Source organism: Bos grunniens, chromosome 23, assembly GCF_055505025.1.
Source record: "Bos grunniens cultivar Pamir isolate PY7600 chromosome 23, Bosgru_T2T1.0, whole genome shotgun sequence".
In the NCBI taxonomy this organism is placed as follows: Eukaryota; Metazoa; Chordata; class Mammalia; order Artiodactyla; family Bovidae; genus Bos; species Bos grunniens.
In genome coordinates, this window is record NC_141187.1 from 9,553,011 (window position 1) to 9,570,717 (window position 17,707).

General features: G+C 58.4%; 1 protein-coding gene and 1 long non-coding RNA gene across 5 annotated transcripts in view; one reads left to right on the top strand and one right to left on the bottom strand.

Annotated features, from left to right (window-relative positions):
* Positions 1–10,290, bottom strand: part of GRM4 (glutamate metabotropic receptor 4) — a 114,996-nt gene extending 104,706 nt beyond the window's left edge. Inside the window, exon 1 of one of the 3 annotated variants that reach the window (XM_086370625.1) lies at positions 9,583–10,290. The gene's annotated coding sequence lies outside the window, so the exon portion shown is untranslated. The remainder of the gene's footprint in view (positions 1–9,582) is intronic. The other 2 variants (XM_086370622.1, XM_086370623.1) reach the window with 2 other exon arrangements.
* On the top strand, positions 330–5,299 carry LOC147346609 (uncharacterized). 2 transcript variants are annotated; one of them, XR_015152684.1, is made up of 3 exons: positions 330–1,456; positions 2,315–2,417; positions 2,705–5,299. It is a non-coding gene; the product is annotated as an uncharacterized LOC147346609 (long non-coding RNA). The 2 variants fall into 2 exon arrangements; XR_015152683.1 differs by having other exon boundaries at positions 352–1,456; positions 2,764–5,299.
* Positions 10,291–17,707: the final 7,417 nt, after the last annotated feature.

Genomic DNA, 17,707 nt, shown 5'->3' on the forward strand with positions numbered 1-17,707 from the left:
GTTGGGGAGGGTGGACCCTCCATTTCCACCCCAGCTGCCCTGCTACCCCACCAGAGGGTCAACCCAGCGAAGGCTCCTTTTCACTTGCTGGGCCCCCCACCCCACCCCAGGGGTCTTTATCTCTCTATTTCTCTTTGCCACTTCCTCCCTCTGAGAGGGGGCTCAGGTTCTGGCCTGAGCTAGTGCACATTATTATGATGACCATCATTATTATTGTTGTTGTGATTAAATATTTATCTGCAAGGGGAGAGGAGAGAACACCAGCTCTTCCTCATTCTCATTGCTAATCTGGGCTAATTTCCCCAGGGCTTCCTTCCCAGGGCCCAGCCTTCCCTCAGTGCCAGCAACTTCCCTCCCCTCGACTTGGGAGGCCCCGGGGAGAAAGGCTGAAAGCAGAGTCAGGGCGGGGTTGGGGTGGGGGGACGACTTCAAGGCCCCCTTCCCTGTGCATCTGTCAAATGAAGACCAGGAGCCGCTCGCCCGATCTGTGCCTCGGTCTCCCCAGTCGTGTGAAAGAGCCTGTGTTTGGGTTGGGAGGCTTCGCTGGAGACCTGATCCCTCCATGAAGACCAAGTGGGGGTCTCAGAGCCACCATCCCCCCACCAGAGGCTTCCAGGGCTCTGGAAGGGGCAGGGAAGCATGGGGACCCGCCCCCCAGGATCCAGCCTTGACTCCTGGGCTTCTCCGGTTAGCGTCTTTTGGACACTCACCTCATACCTCGCCCCTCATCCAAATGCTGCCCCCTCCATTAGCTCCTCAGAGGCCAAGAGGAGGGCTTGTAATTCTCCTCAGCAGCCTTCTGCAGGTGAAGCAGTCTCCCAGAGAGACCAGGTGACTTCCCACTCAAGGCGGGTGAGGACTCAAATCCAGCACTGGTCATGCCGAGAGCGCCTGGGGAAGCCAGGACCCAGTGACCTAGGGCTGGGGGTCAGTGCTCTGGGGAGGGCTGAAGATCTGTCAAATACAGGCAAGGGGCAGCTACACCCATGCGGACCCCTCAAGAGCACTCACACCTCCGTGAGAGTTGTCTGAGGCCTCTCCCAGGTGGCTCTGGGGAGTGAGGGGTGCTGTGGGGTGCTGGCTGCCAAGGCCAGTTCTAAGCAATTCAGACAAGAAAGAGCAGGAGTCGCAGCCCACCCTGCAGTCCTACTGCTGCCCTGCTGGAGGCCACGCTTGTCCCCCAGGGAGTCCTCAGTTTTAACATCTGTAAAATGGACGGGCTGGAATAAGACACAGTCCGGAGGCCATCCTGGCCCTGTGGGGCATTTCAGTCATCACCATGAAGGGAGGGAGTCAGCTACTAGCCTGCATCCAGGCAGGGACGTGGGCGGGACAGTCCATGATGAAGCATGGTCTTGTCCAAATGCCAGCGGTGCCCCACGGAGAAAAAACAGCGAAGGACGACACAGCGCGGTTCGCCAGGCACCAGGCAGGCACTCTGCCTACATCGGCTCAGGTAACACATCCCTATGAGCCAGGTGGGATTTTTAGCCCCATTGCACAGATGATGAAGCTGAGGTACCAAGCCTCACGTGGTGACACAGCCCAGGAACACAGAGCTTGTGTAGTGCCCTGACCGCCCCACCACGCTGGCTTGCCAGAGGGTCTCTCAGGCCCTGCCCAGCTCTGGCATCCTGGGCGGTCAGGGGTGGGTTTTTTTATTTCAATAGAGGGATTTGGGGCATAGGGACAGGCAGTGAGCAAGGCTGCAGCAGGGCAGATTCAGGCTGCAAGACCCAGTACACAGCGGCTTCTGCCGGTTGGGCCTTCTCAGGCTTCCAGATCCTTCATGAGGGATCAACACTAGCTTCTTCTTGAAACCCAAGCACCTCCGGGCTGAGCGGAGCCCAAACATAAGCAAATAGACACACACACACACACACACACACACACACATACACACACCCCGCAGGCAGGAGAAAGCAGGCGCACGTGGAAAGAAGGCCTCAGTGAGGAGAAAGGCAAGCACTTGCGAGATGAGAATCGAGGCCCCAGGCCGCCCTCCACCGACTGGGTCCCAGCCGCCTGCAGCGGGCCCCCTGCAGCTCCCAGTCCCACCAGGCCTGCCCTTTCTGAGCTCCTCCAAGACCCGGGCAAACCACCGCCTCTGTCAGCCTCCCCTGCTTGCTTTGATCCTGCATAACAGGCACCCAGGGAAAAGTAAAAATACCTGTGAGTGAAAGGAGCCAGCAGAACAGAAGCTGGGGGAGGGCAGGGAGGGGCGGGAGCCAGCCTGATCCGCCCTCCCCGCCAGGGCTGGGCGCTTCCCTCTGCAGGGGAAGGGGGAGCCCTCAGACCACTGCCCACCCCCCAGCCAGGTCCAAAACAGCCAGGAAAGCTCAGCTCTGGGACAGCTGGAAGGGTCCCTCCCCAGGTGAACTCACCAGGACCTCGCAGGTGCGCCTGCCCACCCCCAGGTGAGTCTCCACCGGGTGCTCAGTCTCGCTCCCCCTCCCCACTCCCCAGCCGCTGGAGCACCTCCTTCTGTGGCACCTGCCAGATTCTGCAGGGAGGGAGGAGGGGCACAGGGTAAAGCAATAGTTCACTGGCCGGTGGGCTTTTTCCAGAACATTCTCTTCAGTGAAAGGGGCGGGAGGGGGGGTGCTCGGCAGATGGTTGCCGTCTACCCCACTCCAGCCCAGCCACCCCACAACCCAAGGGTCTCTCAGACATCTGAGGAACTGGCCACCCCCACCTCTTCCAGGCCTCAGCAAGCAGGACTCCAGGCTTTTCTCCTGCCTAACCTCAGTCCTTCGTCTCCAGCCAGGGCCTGGGCCAGAAAGAACCACAAACCACAAACCGACAACCAGAAGAGCTGCTGCGATTTACTAAACTTCAATTTAGTTTTCACCGAGCTGCTTTTGCTTCTCCCAAAGCAAAACAAGAAACAGACTTCTCTCAAACATGAAATAAAGGACAGCGACACAGGGAAGGACCCCGCACTTGGCTCCCAGGGGTGGGGAGCATCTTCTTCCCTCCCCGCTCCTCCCCACCTCCCCACCCTCTCAGGCTTCCGGCTCCTCTGCAGGCCAGCAGACCAGCCCCTAGGGTAGAGCCAGGAGAGCCAGGCCCAGAGAGGGTCCCGCAGGCTCCCCTGGGCCCCCAGCGCCCCCTCCCCACCTTCCTGAGCCTCCGGACCTGCGGTGGCCCCTCCCTCTCTGCTTGCCCCCATTCCCTCCAGCACCTGCCTGGGCTGGATTCACTTTGACCTCTGCAGTGCCTGGCCCAGCCCAGGTGCTTGGAGAACTCGGGGGACTGTGAATAGATACGTAGGATCGGGATTGAACCTCCTGAGCTGTTTAGATGCCTTGTGGCCCACATCTCACGTTTCCACGGAAGGAGGAGCTGGGGCTCCACTCCCCACAGGGAACCATGAGAGAGAACCTGAGGCCTCCCCCCTCCTTCCTCCACCGCCCACAGCCCCACCTGCGTGGGAGTCCGGGCCGAAATCACTGCACTGCAGGCCACTTCTGAGGCCCCCCTCCCTCCTGTCCCCCTGGGGAGCTGCAATGGCTGGGCAGAGGTGAGGTTTGCTAGACAGTCTCCTCTCAAATGGGCAAGGCCTAGACCCTGGGAGCAGGTCATCAGAAGTCCGTTCTACCCCAGCAGCACCAGCAACAAACCTCCACCTGTTTGAGTCCCTGGGAGAGGGGATGCTCTGCTAGCTTCCTCAAACCCCAGCAGCACAGCCCTCTCCCCACATGGACCACATCTGGGGGGACCACGTCCTCCTCACCTTGATGTCTCTGCGCCCCAGCCTGCACCACGCCTCGTGTCCCCCACCCGGGTGTGGGGACGTGAACGGATGATCCCTGGGCCCTTCCCACCCTCCTCTCCCAGGTAATCTATTTCTAGATGAATAGAAAGGGCAGCCCTGCTCGCAGGCACTCGCCCAGGCTGAGCCATGTTCTAAGAGCAAGAAGGAGGCCACAGTGGGGGCGGGGGCCCTTTTCCTCCACGGTTAATGCCCTAAAGCCTCTCTCTGTACGTGGTTATCTGACACTGGTGAGCCTGGGAGCACGTCTGGGGCCACATGGACAGCATCACCTTCATCTCTGCATCCCCAGGGCCTGGCTCCAGGCTCAGAACACAGGCAATTCTCCATCAACAACCAAAGGCAGGTCCCTGCCCCGAGCCAGTGTAGCGCCACCCTCACCAGTGGGGACACAGGGCAGGGGGCGGGGGGCAGCAGCAGCATTCCAGGTCCACAGAGTGGACCTCAGACCTTGCACTGAATTCTTGCAACTCGCTTATATGATCAGGTGTGAAACATAATCCCTGACCCTTCAGTTATGCAACATGCCATCCGAGTGTGTACCAAGTGTGTACTGAGCTCCCGCTGTGTGCCAGACTCTGCTCTTAGCACTGGGGAAATGCTGGGAGTGAAAACAGATACAGACACCTGCCCTGTTAAGCCCACATCCAGTGGTGGTGCAGGGGAGACAACAGATACATCTACACACAGATGGGGATCCAGGGCTTATGAAGAGACACAAGGCAGGTGAGAAGAAAGGAAATGGCCGGGCAGGGGCTTTGTGAAGGAAACGATAGTCAGGGAAGGCTTCTCAGAGGAGGTGGCATTTGAACAGAGACTAAAAACAGGAAGGGCATGAATCATGTATCTGAGAGAAAAGCATCCCAGGTAGAGTCCAGCAAGTGCAAAGGCCCTGAGGTGAGCATACAATTAGCAATCATTGTTCAAGGATCAGCAAGGAGGTCAGGATGACTGGACAGCAGTAGGAAGGCGGAGAAGCAGGAGAGGAGGTCGGGGGCGGGGGGGGGCTCCAAGCACAAAGCCAAGCAAGGCCTGGTGGGCCACAGTATGGATAGAGAAAGCAGGGCCCACTTTGAGCACAGCAGCCAGGGACTCAGGACAAGAGAAACCACAGGCTCCACGCTAGCCACCCACTCAGGCCACAGCAGTTCACATCAGTTGGAGGGCTAAGCAAGCATATCTCATTGGCACTGGGGCCCACCAGTTCAGCCCAGAAAATGCCCAGCCTTTTTAAAAAAATATTTTTGGCCATGCTGCACAGCATGTGGGATCTTAGTTTCCTGACCAGGAAGCAAACCTGCACCTCCTGCTTTAAAAATGCGGAGTCTTAACCACTGGACCACCAGGGAAGGCCCCAGAAAATGCCCAGCCTTGACTGTCCCCCTCTCCCAGGGCAGAGGGGCTAGCCACCAGCTCCTGCTTGCTCGGTGTCTCCTACTGCAGCGGCCCCCACCTCCATGCAAACCCTCAGACCTCTCCTTCCCACCTCAACCCCACCCCACCTCCTCTTGCCAGAACCACCCAGCTTTCTAGCCCAGCGCCCAAAGGGGCAAGTGTCTTTGTTTGCAGCTGTTGCTATTGAGGGCTTCCCACTAATGCTGTTTCTTTCTCTCTCCTCCTCCTTCCGGTCCCCGTTCCTGAACCCCAGCACTGCACTGGGAAGCTGGGGCCCACGAGCTTGGCAAGTCCATGTCCAACTCCTCCTGCCTCGCACAGCCACAGGTAGAACCACGGTTGTGGGGAAGACTCCCCACCCTAAGCCACCCTGAGGTTGGGCATGAAGAAGGCGCTGTGACATCTGAGCAGTGATCACCCACCAGAAACTTCAGAATCCAGGTCAAGTCCCCAGCCTTTACTTCTATATCCAAATCTAAAAATAACCCTGTAGCGCTGCGGTATGTTTACTAGAAGTCACGGCCCAGCCAGGACGCAGGTCCACAGGCTAGTTTCTGCCCCCCTGAGGGACAGGGTGGTGGCTGGGCAGGTTGAAGGTGGAGGATGGGGCAGGACCCAAACCTCCTGATCCCTATGCGGGTGGCCCAGCCTGGGACAAGCAGCCAGCTGAGTTCTCTGGGAGTGTCATCAGAGCCCCCAGATGGCTGGGGCTTTCTCCAGAAGAGGGAGGCTCAGGGGGACACCGCAGCCTGCCCATCAGCCAGGCTCGGCCCAGAACGGCCCAACTGTCATCACAGGCTGGCATTTCCCAATTACCACAGATAATATCTGCCTTAATTGAATGGGGTCCAGATAATGTCATTATGCACCACATTCCCCAGTTTATTTAATATACTTGTGTACACATATATTTATGCCTCGCTGCTGCCATGAGATTGCTCAATGGTGAGGCTGATAATAAAACATTTCGACAGGAACTTTAATTTAAGGGGTGATTTTCACTATCCTTGTGGTGCTCGGTTTTCCCAAGGAGCCAACAAAAACTTGGACAGGCCTATGGGCTGGAGGCTGGGGGGGCAGGCTGCATCCTTCCCTGAGCAAGTCCCTAAGTTCCTAAGCCTCCCTTTCAGGAGCCAGGCTCCGGCAGGAAAAGAGAAGGGAGGGTGTGAGGCAGATGCCCAGAGCCTGACTCCAGGCCTGGAAGGGAGAAGGAAGTGCGTTGGGAAGGCAGAGCTGCAGCCTGGGGTTGGGCAGAGAACGGAGGGAAGCCAGAAGCTGCACAGCAGGGAAAGAACTAGAGCGCCCAGGAGCCAAGGCAGTCTGCATGCCGGCAAGGGCCAAAGGCAGTGAGATCTCGAAATTAATTTTTGATAGTCCCCTGCTAACTAGGGCAGAGTGGACCGAGACACAAGCTCTCCCTGCTCTTTTCAGGAGCCAGCACCAGGCTGGGGGGGTGGAGGGGGGCAGAGGCAGGAGGCACCAGAAGCTGGTGCCCTCCGCTCGGGCCCACTGCCCACCGGGGGAAGCCCCCCGGCCTCCTCCCTCAGGTCAGCCTGGGCTGTCGGCAGCTCTGCCAGCCCCAGCGAGCCGGGCCAGCGCCCAGATGCCAGCGCCCCCATGCCTCCTCCGGGTGGCACAGGCAGCCGCACTCTGCAGGAGTGAGATAACCTTCCAGCCGGCGGCTGGCGGGCCCAGCTGCCCAGGCTCTCAGTGGGGCCTGCCCACTGGAAAATGGGGTGCTAGGCTGAGCAGAGGAGGACAGCCGGGGTGGGCAGATGTCTTGGGGCGGGTGGTAATTAGGGGCTGCCGGCTCCACGCTGATCTGGGGGAGAGGATATGTCTAGGGGCTGTAATTATAAAGCTCAGAAGTCTTTATAAAGGCTGGTCCTGGTCCCACCATCTCGTGCCAGCTGTCCCCCTGCAGCAGGGCGGGTTTGGGTGTGTCTGAGCATGCAGGAAGCTGGGCAGAGGACCCCTCAGGAAGCAGGTGGGGGCTGCCCCCTGACCCTCCCGGCCAGCACACTGCTCTCTCACAGGCTTGCTTGCCAAGGCTCCCTTGCCGACCTCAGCCGCCTGCCTGCCTCCGGGAGGCACCCAGCCTTGGAGAGGAGGAAGCCACACAGAGGAAGGCAAGGGGAGGAGGCAGGTGGAAGGAGAGGCCAAGAGGCTAGTGCAAACCCTGGCATGCACCCTCCTCGCCCTCGGCCAGCTCAGGCCCTGTTTTATGGGATGTACTGCATGCCCCCCCAAATATCCCATTCACCGCTCTCCTGGAAATCCACCACCAGTAGAGCACTCCATTGGGTTAAGCACTGCCTTCCAAATGCCCCTGGGAGGGGAGCCCTATAAGTGATTCAGATCTCAGAAAAGAACTTTTTGATATTTTTGTCCCTGACAGGGGTGAAGATGTTGACAGCTAAGGGGAGATTGAGGGCTAGAATGACAGAAGTTGGGGGGAGATGAAGACCGCGGTCACCAAATTCACAGGTGGGTGGGCAGAGGCTCAGAGGCACCATCACCAAAGGTTCCACCCGCCCCAAGGACAGGACTGTAGGTGCTGGGAAGGCCCTCTGGAAAGTGGTCCTCCGTGGGCCCCAGGGAGGGGCAGGGACTCTGATCCCTACTCCCCACTGTAGCCTCCTTGCCACTAGCCCCAGGGCCTGCCCAGGAGAGGAAATAAGCCCCCCTGCCCTGACCGCTGGGTGACCACACCCAGGGGCCTCCAGACTGTTCTGTGGGACTTCTCTGCAACATCAGGAGAGGCCCTAGAAAAGCTCCTGCAAATCCTCAACTTCTCATGGAAGTTCTCCCACCACCTCAGGCTCTGAGCCTTTGCAGAGCAGAGGCACCCATCCAGTGCATGAGGCCCAGGACCCCAAGCGGAGCCGGGGAGAAAGTGGGGGCCAGGGAGTCTCCTGGGGAAGGGGAAGTGGGGACTAGAACATTCTTCACTTCCAGCATGAGCTGGCCCAGCGAAGGGAGGCTGTGGGGACAGGGTGCCCCATATGGAGACTCTTACAGAGCTGCCCCCCCACCGGCAGCCCACAGCCTCCACCCTCACCCCAGAATGGAGTGGGGAGGAATATGAGGATCACAAACACACACGATCCTCCCTCCACCATCATCGGGCTTTCTGCCAGACTGACAGAGGAGCAGACAGACTCACCAAAGCTCCAAGAGACACGTGGCTCGGGGCACCCCATTAGGCGAGCCCGGCGCAGTCCCGCAGAGCAGCTTTCTCCCGCACCAGGGCGAGGAGGGTGAGCAGGACTGGGGCGGGGGTGGGGAGGCGGTGGCGGCTGGAGAAACAAGGACCCTCCTCCAACAAGGGCCGAAAGTCTGAAGGCGGGGGTGTCGCTCGAGGCCTGGGGGAGGGGCGCTCCCAGGCTGGGCCTCAGGACTCCCTGCGCCGCCACTGCCGCCCCATTTCAGCACAAACAGCCTCAGACCGCCCCGGTGCGGGGGCGCCTCGCGCAGTCGGGCCTCCACCTCCAGCCCCGCCCCCGCTCAGGGAGGGGACGCCTCCAGCTCCAGGGCGACTGGGAAGCCCGACCCCGGAGGGGACCCCCCCAACACACACACACACACTCGGCCCGATCCCGGTGGGGAATCCCCAACACATACACACACACACACTCGGCGCGACCCCGGAGGGGAACCCCCAACACACACATACACACTCGGCCCGACCCCGGAGGGGACCCCCCCAAACCGCCCCCCCCCCCACACACACAACTCAGCCGGCTGCCCGCCGGGCGTTCGCGTAGAAGCAAAGGTTCATCAGGGTCCGAGAGAGGGTCGGTCCCGAGTGTCTGAGAAGCACCTGACCCCGAAGTCCCAGGGCCCTGGGGAGACCCCAGACCCTGGGGTGCCGTCCCATCCCGCCTCCGCCGAGCGCCAGCGGGCGCCGGAGCCGGCCGGAGACCAATGCGACGCTGGGGCGCCAGGGGAGCGGGACGTGGGGCCGGCCCGCGGGAAGGAGTTCGCATGGCTGGCGCTGCCCTCCCGCCCAGAGACCCGCGGGGACCGGGACACAGAACGGCCCGCGCCCCCGCCGGCCCTGCCTCTCCGCAGAGGGGGCGCACTGACGCCACAGTCCCCACCTGAGCGCGGGCTCGACCCCCCAGCCGGGGAAACCTGACACAACCCCAGGCACAGGAACACTTTCCCCCGGACCCGCAGAAGACCCGCCGCCCCACTCCCGGTCCCAGCCCCGAGGAGAGACCCTCTACCCCGGGTCCCTTGTCCTCCAGCCCCGAGAGCTCCGGTCCACCGGCCCTCCTCTGGGCAGCGCCGAGCGTGGGAGCCAGCCAGAGGCCACCTCTCGGAACCCCAGAGTCCCCGCCGCAGCTCGCGCCCCCGAGGCCGGAGGGCGCCGTCCCCTCCGCCCGTACCCGCGGGCCACAACTCACCGCGCGCCGGCGAGCGCTCGGGGGCGCAGGGAGGCGGCGGCCGGAGGCTGGCGGCTCGCGGTGGCCGGAGCCCGGGCCGCGGCGGGCGGCTCTGACGCTGCGGACCGATCCCGGCGAGGAGCCGCCCGGAGTCCCGGACGCAGCGGGAAGGAGCTGGCGGCCGCCCGGCCCGGGCTGCCTCCGAGCGCGCGGCGGGCGGCTGCTGCTCCGAGAGCGAGCCGGCGAGCTAGGGAGCGGCGGGAGGCTCGGTTCCGTCCGCCGCGGAGCTCGGCGTCCGAGCGCGAGGGAGAGTGGGAGCGGCTCCGGGAGCGGCGTCCGGCCGAGGGCTCCGCGCTGGGAAGGCAGTGGAGCGGGAGCCGAGCCGCGAGCGCCGCCGGCTGAGATGCGGGCGCCCGGCGGCGCCGCGGCAGCCGCACGGCAGCAGGAGAAAAAGGAGAGCGAGCGAGAGAGCGCGCTGGAGAGCGAGCGAGCGAGAGAGGGAGCGGGAGACCGGAGAGCAGTGAAGACGCGAGAGGGGCGGGCTCCGGGACCACGAGGGCCGAGGGAGCCGCGGCGGCTCAGCCCCGCGCCCACGGCCGCGGCCGCGCTCGGGAAGGCGCGGGCCCGGCCCGCCAAGTTTGTGCGGCAGTGGGGCCCAGCGCGCGGCTTCCGCAGGCCTTTTAAAGAGGGAGCTGCCTGGGGCCCACCCCCGACCCCGCACCTCTCCGCTACAAGGCTGGGGCTCACCCCGCGCCCCGCCGCCCCTCCGCACCCGCCCCGCCTTCTGCTCCCTCTCCCACCACGCCCCACCGGCGCCCTCTCCTGGAAGCCCCCTTCTCCCGCCTCCTCCCGGGGGCGGATGTCTGTACCTCGACCGGAGGAGCTGGCAGGGACCCCTCCTGACCCTAAAGGTCGAGGATCAAGGAACAGAGCCTCCTGAAGCACTCCCGGAGAAGTACCACAAACACAGTGATGCCATGGGGTCACACTACTCGGCGCTCCCACCTTCCCGGAGCATCACTGAGAACCCCCACCTTGGGCCAGCTTCTCACGCATCTGCGCCACACACGTGGCATGTGCCCCCAAGTGGCATGTTCATTCGCCCACCTCACTGCTCCTGGTTTGAGCAAATGACACAGGACGGGATGGGGCGGGGATTCCATCTGACCCTGGTCACACAGCCTTCAGGGGCGCCTTCCTACTGAGGCCGGCCCCGCCCCAGATCTCCACCAGCCTGGGAGAACCCCCACCCAATGGCCCACAGCCCACTGGTCTCTGTCCAGCATTGGTCTGCAAAGTGTAACAGGTGGCCCGGCCAGCAGGTAGGAGGGAGCCTCCCTCAGGCAGGGAGAAGCTGGAGCCTTGGTTCTCCTCCCCCCCCACCCCACGCCCCCGCCCTGGGGTGGAGGTGGGGGGATGCTGTGAAAAATCCCCCAAGAAAATCCCCCAGAGAAGGCTGGCCTTAGAGACAGGCAGGGGAGGAAGAGCGGGAGGGAGCCTTGCAGCCTCTTAGGATTGCAAGAGCATCTCGTCCCAGACTGCAGAAGCGTCTTCAATTAGAGCTGTGACGTGTGTGACTGTCCTTGTCCCAGGGAGGGTGCTAAGCACAGTGCCAGGGAGCTGGGGGTGGGGGGCAGTGCAGAGGGGGGAGCGGCTGACTAGCCTCCTCCCTCCCCCATATCAGTCATCCCGGCTGACCTGCAGAGTGCCACTGGGCTCCAGTGTGCCCAGGCCTGGGGGACTCAGTGCCCCCACAACCCCACCCCTCATTTCCACAGATGATTTCTTCTAGATCAGGGGAATGTTTGGAAGGGCCTGGGAATAGCAGGTCATGACCCTGCCCTACGAGTCTGCCCTTTCTCCCTCCCTGTTCCCCATCCAATACCCTGTGTCTTCCCAAAGACCCACTCAGACACCCCCTCCTCCAGAATTCCAGACACCGCCCGGCCAGAACCACATCTTGTTCACCACGGTTCATCCAGGGCCTGGCACTGTGCCTGGCCCGTAGCGAAAGCTCAGTGAATGTCTGGTGAATAAATACATGTTGGCAAAGCATGAACTGTCTTTGTAAAGCTCGCATGTGATAGCCCCAAATACATGTCTCATTTACCCAGTTAGACTGAAGTCTCTGATGGAAGGGCCGAGATCATGGACTCATTCATGCCTTTTTTTTTTTTTAATGCAATCAGCACTGACCAAGCTCCCGCCTCATTCCCAGTCCCAGAAATACACAGAGAGCAGCGCTGCAACCTGCCCTTGAAGCTTGCATCCAGGGCCACGTGCACCTCAGCCCGACACAGTTCAGAGAGGCATGGATGAGCTAAGGCCACCACAGCTTGTGCTGTCCAGCAGCTCTGCCCAGCCAAGTGTACACTGCTCTGGGCTTGGAGGAAAACTCAAGTCACCCCGGGAGAGTGGGAACAGCCTACATGGGTTCCAGCCAAGCCCCAGGCATAGCTGGGTCCCCTGCCCAGGGCCCCTCAGCTTCCTACCTGCACAAGGACCATGACACTGGCCTCACAGCGGAACCACTGGCATGCCATGCACCCAGGGAGGGGTGCTGGAGGTTCAAGTTCAACCTGCTTTGGGCTTGACACACGACATATCCTGTCTTGAGCCTAAGTCTGCTGAAAAGATGGGAGTCTTTTTTCTGATTCCTTTCAAGGTCCACAAAGGCCGGCACCAGGCCCTACTGGCAAGGCCGTCACGAAGAAGGAATAAAACAATAGATGCAGGGCACCCGGTCCTGTATTTAGGTGTCCAGAAATGGAAGCCACTGCCATTGTTAACATAGAATATAGTCCTCAATATCCTTTTGTGGAATGAATGAATGAATGAAACTGAACATAAGTGGGCCGTGGTTTATTGAGAACCAAAGGAACTCAGTCGCTCTCCCCACCCCCTGGCCCTCAGCGTTGCCTGCACTCTGGTCATAATTATCCCACCCCCAACCCCCCACCAGCTGTGTCGCAGAAGGCTGGGCAGGCTATATTTTTCAGGGGTTAAAAAAAGAAACACTGTTGGCTGGCAGATGGCTGAGTTTGTGGACTCGTCCAGTTTGAAGTTTCCCAGCCTGAGGCCCAGCGCTTCTGGGCAGCCGTCCTGGCCCACCCCAGGCTTCCAGGTCTCCAGCCTCACTGTGTGTGGTCAGCCATCCAGCCCTCACCTGGGACCCCCAGCCTGGTCCAGCAGGGACACCTCCTTCATGCTGACTCATGGCTGACTTGACTTATAACAACAGACACACAGAGACACACAGACACACACACATACACAGACACACCCCTGCCACAGACAAAGTAACACATTCAGATACACATTCACAGACACACACACACACAGACCCTCAGACACACATGCAGAAACCCTCATGCATACCTCTAGGAATGTCATCTGGGGTCTCCTTTCCTGTAGAAAAGGGAACTACAGAGCCTGGAGAAGGGTGAGGACAAGTGACCTCAAGGAATTGCGTAGCAAGGCCCTGGCCTGGGCCAGCCATGAGGGCCTGAATTCCAAACTGCTCTTCAGCAAGTCGTCCCACTCCTCAGAGCTGTGCTCTGACGGGGAGAGGGGCACAGGGCTAAAAGCAGGAGGCCACGTTCTCAGTGCTAAGGCTGTATGACCTGGGGGAGCTGCCCAACCTCTCTGAGCATTGGTTTCCCCATCAGTGACATGACACGCTGGGCTACAGTCTCTCTAAGATGCTGGGTTTTGGTGTTGGGTCTTATTCTGAAACCTTTAAAGGAGGCTGACCTGACTGATACTGGTGGGGTCCTTGGTTGGGAGGGGGGCATTTTAATCCACCAGTCCTGCATACACAGGCCTCCCTAGGGGCAGGTAGTCCTAGAGGAAACAATCACACAAAGTTCTGCATGGTGTGACCTGGAAGCTCTTCCTGAGGTCTGACCTCACTCCCTTCTGCCACACCAGACTTGTTCTTCCTGCTCTCACTCTGGTCTCCCTAGCAAGGGAAAACACCTTGACATCCTTTTCCCACCCACTGGGTTGGCAACTCAAACTCACCAAGCTGCCCTACGACCTCTCCATTTCAGAAGAATCTTGGGACTTCCCCGGTGATCGGTGGTTAAGACTCTGCCTGTCAATGAAGGGAGTGCACATTTGATCCCTGATCAGGCAACTAAGATTCCCACATGCTGTATAGAATGTCCCCCCCAAAAAAATTTTAAGACAACAGTTATCTTGGAAAATCCTGAAGTTAGATTTTGTTGAAATAGATCAAAGTGAGCTTGAGGGTGCAGGGGCTTGTGGAGAGACTGGCAGGCCTGGAACACATGAGAAATGATCGCCACGTGGAGTGGGCTGAGCCACCGCCTCACCCACTGGGTCTCAGATCAGTTCAGTTCAGTCACTCAGTCGTGTCCGACTCTTTGCAACCCCGTGAATCGTAGCACACCAGGCCTCCCTGTCCATCACCAGCTCCTGGAGTTCACCCAAACTCATGTCCACAGAGTAGGTGATGCCATCCAGCCATCTCATCCTCTCTTGTCCCCTTCTCCTCCTGCCCCCAATCCCTCCCAGCATCAGGGTCTTTTCCAGTGAGTCAACTCTTCGCATGAGGTGGCCAAAGTACTGGAGTTTCAGCTTTAGCATCATTCCTTCCAAAGAAATCCCAGGGCTGATCTCCTTTAGGATGGACTGGTTGGATCTCCTTGCAGTTATCCAAGGGACTCTCAAGAGTCTTCTCCAACACCACAGTTCAAAAACATCAATTCTTTGGCGCTCAGCTTTCTTCACAGTCCAACTCTCACATCCATACATGACCACAGGAAAAACCATAGCCTTGACTAGATGGACCTTTGTTGGCAAAGTAATGTCTCTGCTTTTGAATATGCTATCTAGGTTGGTCATAACTTTCCTTCCAAGGAGTGAGCATCTTTTAATTTCATGGCTGCAGTCACCATCTGCAGTGATTTTGGAGCCCAAAAAAATAAAGTCTGACACTGTTTCCACTGTTTCCCCATCTATTTCCCATGAAGTGATGGGACCAGATGCCATGATCTTCGTTTTCTGAATGTTGAGCTTTAAGCCAACTTTTTCACTCTCCACTTTCACTTTCATCAAGAGGCTTTTGAGTTCCTCTTCACTTTCTGCCATAAGGGTGGTGTCATCTGCATATCTGAGGTTATTGATATTTCTCCCGGCAATCTTGATTCCAGCTTGTGCTTCTTCCAGTCCAGCGTTTCTCATGATGTACTCTGCATTTAAGTTAAATAAGCAAGGTGACAGTATACAGCCTTGACGTACTCCTTTTCCTATTTGGAACCAGTCTTTTGTTCCATGTCCAGTTCTAACTGTTGCTTCCTGACCTGCATACAGGTTTCTCAAGAGGCAGGTCAGGTGGTCTGATATTCGCATCTCTTTCAGAATTTTCCACAGTTGATTGTGATCCACACAGTCAAAGGCTTTGGCATAGTCAATAAAGCAGAAATAATTTTTCTGGAACTCTCTTGGTTTTTCAATGATCCAGCGGCTGTTGGCAATTTGATCTCTGGTTCCTCTGCCTTTTCTAAAACCAGCTCGAACATCTGAAAGTTCACGGTTCACGTATTGCTGAAGCCTGGCTTGGAGAATTTTGAGCATTACTTTACTAGCATGTGAAATGAGTGCAACTGAGTGGTAGTTTGAGCATTCTTTGGCATTGCTTTTCTTTGGGATTGGAATGAAAACTGACCTTTTCCAGTCCTGTGGCCACTGCTGAGTTTTCCAAATTTGCTGGCATATTGAGTGTAGCACTTTCACAGCATCATCTTTCAGGATTTGAAATAACTCAACTGGAATTCCATCACCTCCACTAGCTTTGTTCGTAGTGATGCTTTCTAAGGCGCACTTGGCTTCACATTCCAGGATGTCTGGCTCTAGGTGAGTGATCACACCATCGTGATTATCTGGGTCGTGAAGATCTTTTTTGTACAGTTCTTCTGTGTATTCTTGCCACCTCTTCTTAACGTCTTCTGCTTCTGTTAGGTCCATACCATTTCTCTCCTTTATCAAGCCCATCTTTGTATGAAATGTTCCCTTGGTATCTCTAATTTTCTTGAGGAGATCTCTAGTCTTTCCCATTCTGTTGTTTTCTTCTATTTCTTTGCATTGATCTCTGAGGAAGGCTTTCTTATCTCTCTGCTGTTCTTTGGAACTCTGCGTTCAGATGCTTATGTCTTTCCTTTTCTCCTTTGCATGGGGTCTGATGGGTTTCAATTTTGGTTTCCCCTCAACCAGGCCATGACATGGAGATGTCTCTGCTGGGGGTGGGGGGTGGGTTGTTTAAACAATCCCTGTGCCCTGGCAGGTCATTTGCGGGATGAAGAGCTGACTACAAGAAAAGGCCCAGCCCCAGGCTCTGCAGAGAATCCTGAGTCACCCTGCAGGCTCAGCGGGGTTGAGGACAGCTGGGGTCAGAGGTGAGGCCCTGGGTCAAACATCTTGGGGTAAGTCATCCCTGCTGTGCCTCCCAGACCAGCCCAGCCCTCCCCCTCTGCCCCACAGAGATACTACGTCTCAAGGGCATGGGTACCTGGAAATTCCCCCAGGCCAGGCTCTTGGACAGGCCAAGGAGTGACCACCCCTTGGAGGCTGGGATGGCTCCAACCTCAGGAATCTTCCCACACCGCCTGGAACTTTCTCGGGTCTTTGACTTGGACTAATAAGCTGGCTAAAGCTAAACCTTTCCACAATTCCAAAATCCCACAGGCTCTGTAAAGCAGTTTGTCCATAAATTTTTGGCATACTCATTTAGCTGCAAAACCTGATGTGAAATCGAGTCATTGTCCCTGTCTTGCTCCCTCAGTAGGAGAAGTCTCTTTTACCTCAGGAACCTGGGCCAGCATATTTGTTTTTGGGGTCCTACCCCCAGGCCCCCGGGGATGTTGCACACTACATCATATTTGTGCCATATTATCTCTCTCAATTCCAAAACCACTCGGCCCCCCAAAGCCTATGCACCTGGAATCATCCCATTTGGACCAAAGAGTCTCCAAGGTCCGCAGCACAGCTCTGTCTACACCCTCCCACCCACCACCCCCACCCCCGTCATATGGGAAGAGGAAAGAGACCAGAGGGAGCAGAGAGCGGGTCCTGAACACGGTTCTACTAAACCCCAGCGCTGGGGACCTGACCTGGCAGAAGCTGGAACAGGTGGGTAAGGATTGAGGGGACAGTCAGCCCCAGATTGCTAGAGAGAGGGGACGTGGAAGAGGAAGCACAGGGGGCACTCTGCGGCCACCCCAACATCTTCAGTGCCAGGGAAGGGAAGCCTGGGGGTCAGGGCCCCCAGAGGAAGCATCTCTTAGACCCTGAAAGAGGATTAGGCTTTGGAAGGGCTGAGCACCCAGGTTGTGGAGGAGTGGGGTACACAGCCTGACTGGGCACCTGACCCTCCACGGGCGGAGCCTGTGCCAAGCATGAAGTGGGTGCCCAGTAAATGTTCACTTGTTAAATGAATGATTGATTCCTGCCCCAGAGAGAAGGACGCTTCCTCCTCCTAGATGTTTTAATATCTGTTTTTTTATTTATTTGGCCGCGCCGGGTCTTAGATGTGGCACGCAGGATCTTCACTCTTAGCTGTGGCATGCGAGATCTAGCTTCCTGACCAGGGACCAAACCCCCTGCTTAGGGAGCGTGGAGCCTCAGCCACTGGACCACCGGGGAAGCTCCCTCCTCCTTGATTTTCAGTGTCTCCTCCTCCTCCCTCTGCCTCCTTTTTCTTAAGACTCTGGATTTTCCGGCCTCTTTGCCACGCTGTAATTTAAAACTACTTATCATCCCTCTCCTTCCACACGTCCTCCGGGGGGCTGTCAGCTGTGAGCCCAGTGTCATTAGGATGAATGTCACAGCCACGATGTCAAAATACAATTAACGTTGAAAAGCCCCTCCCGCCCCGCCCTGGGCCTCTTGGCTGGCCTGCTCCTCCCGCCAACGGCAGGGCTCTGGGCATCAGGACAGCAGCCGGGGCCAGGGCAGGAGGGGCTGCCACCCATCGGGCCTGGCAGGAGGCGGGGGAGGGAACGGGGTGGCGGGGGCAGACAGCCTGGAATGGGGACGCCTCTCCTCCTGGCTGCACCGCCCCCCTGCCCTGCCTTCTCCACATCCTCCCAATCCCTTCCCTCTCACCCACTGCACCTCCTTGATC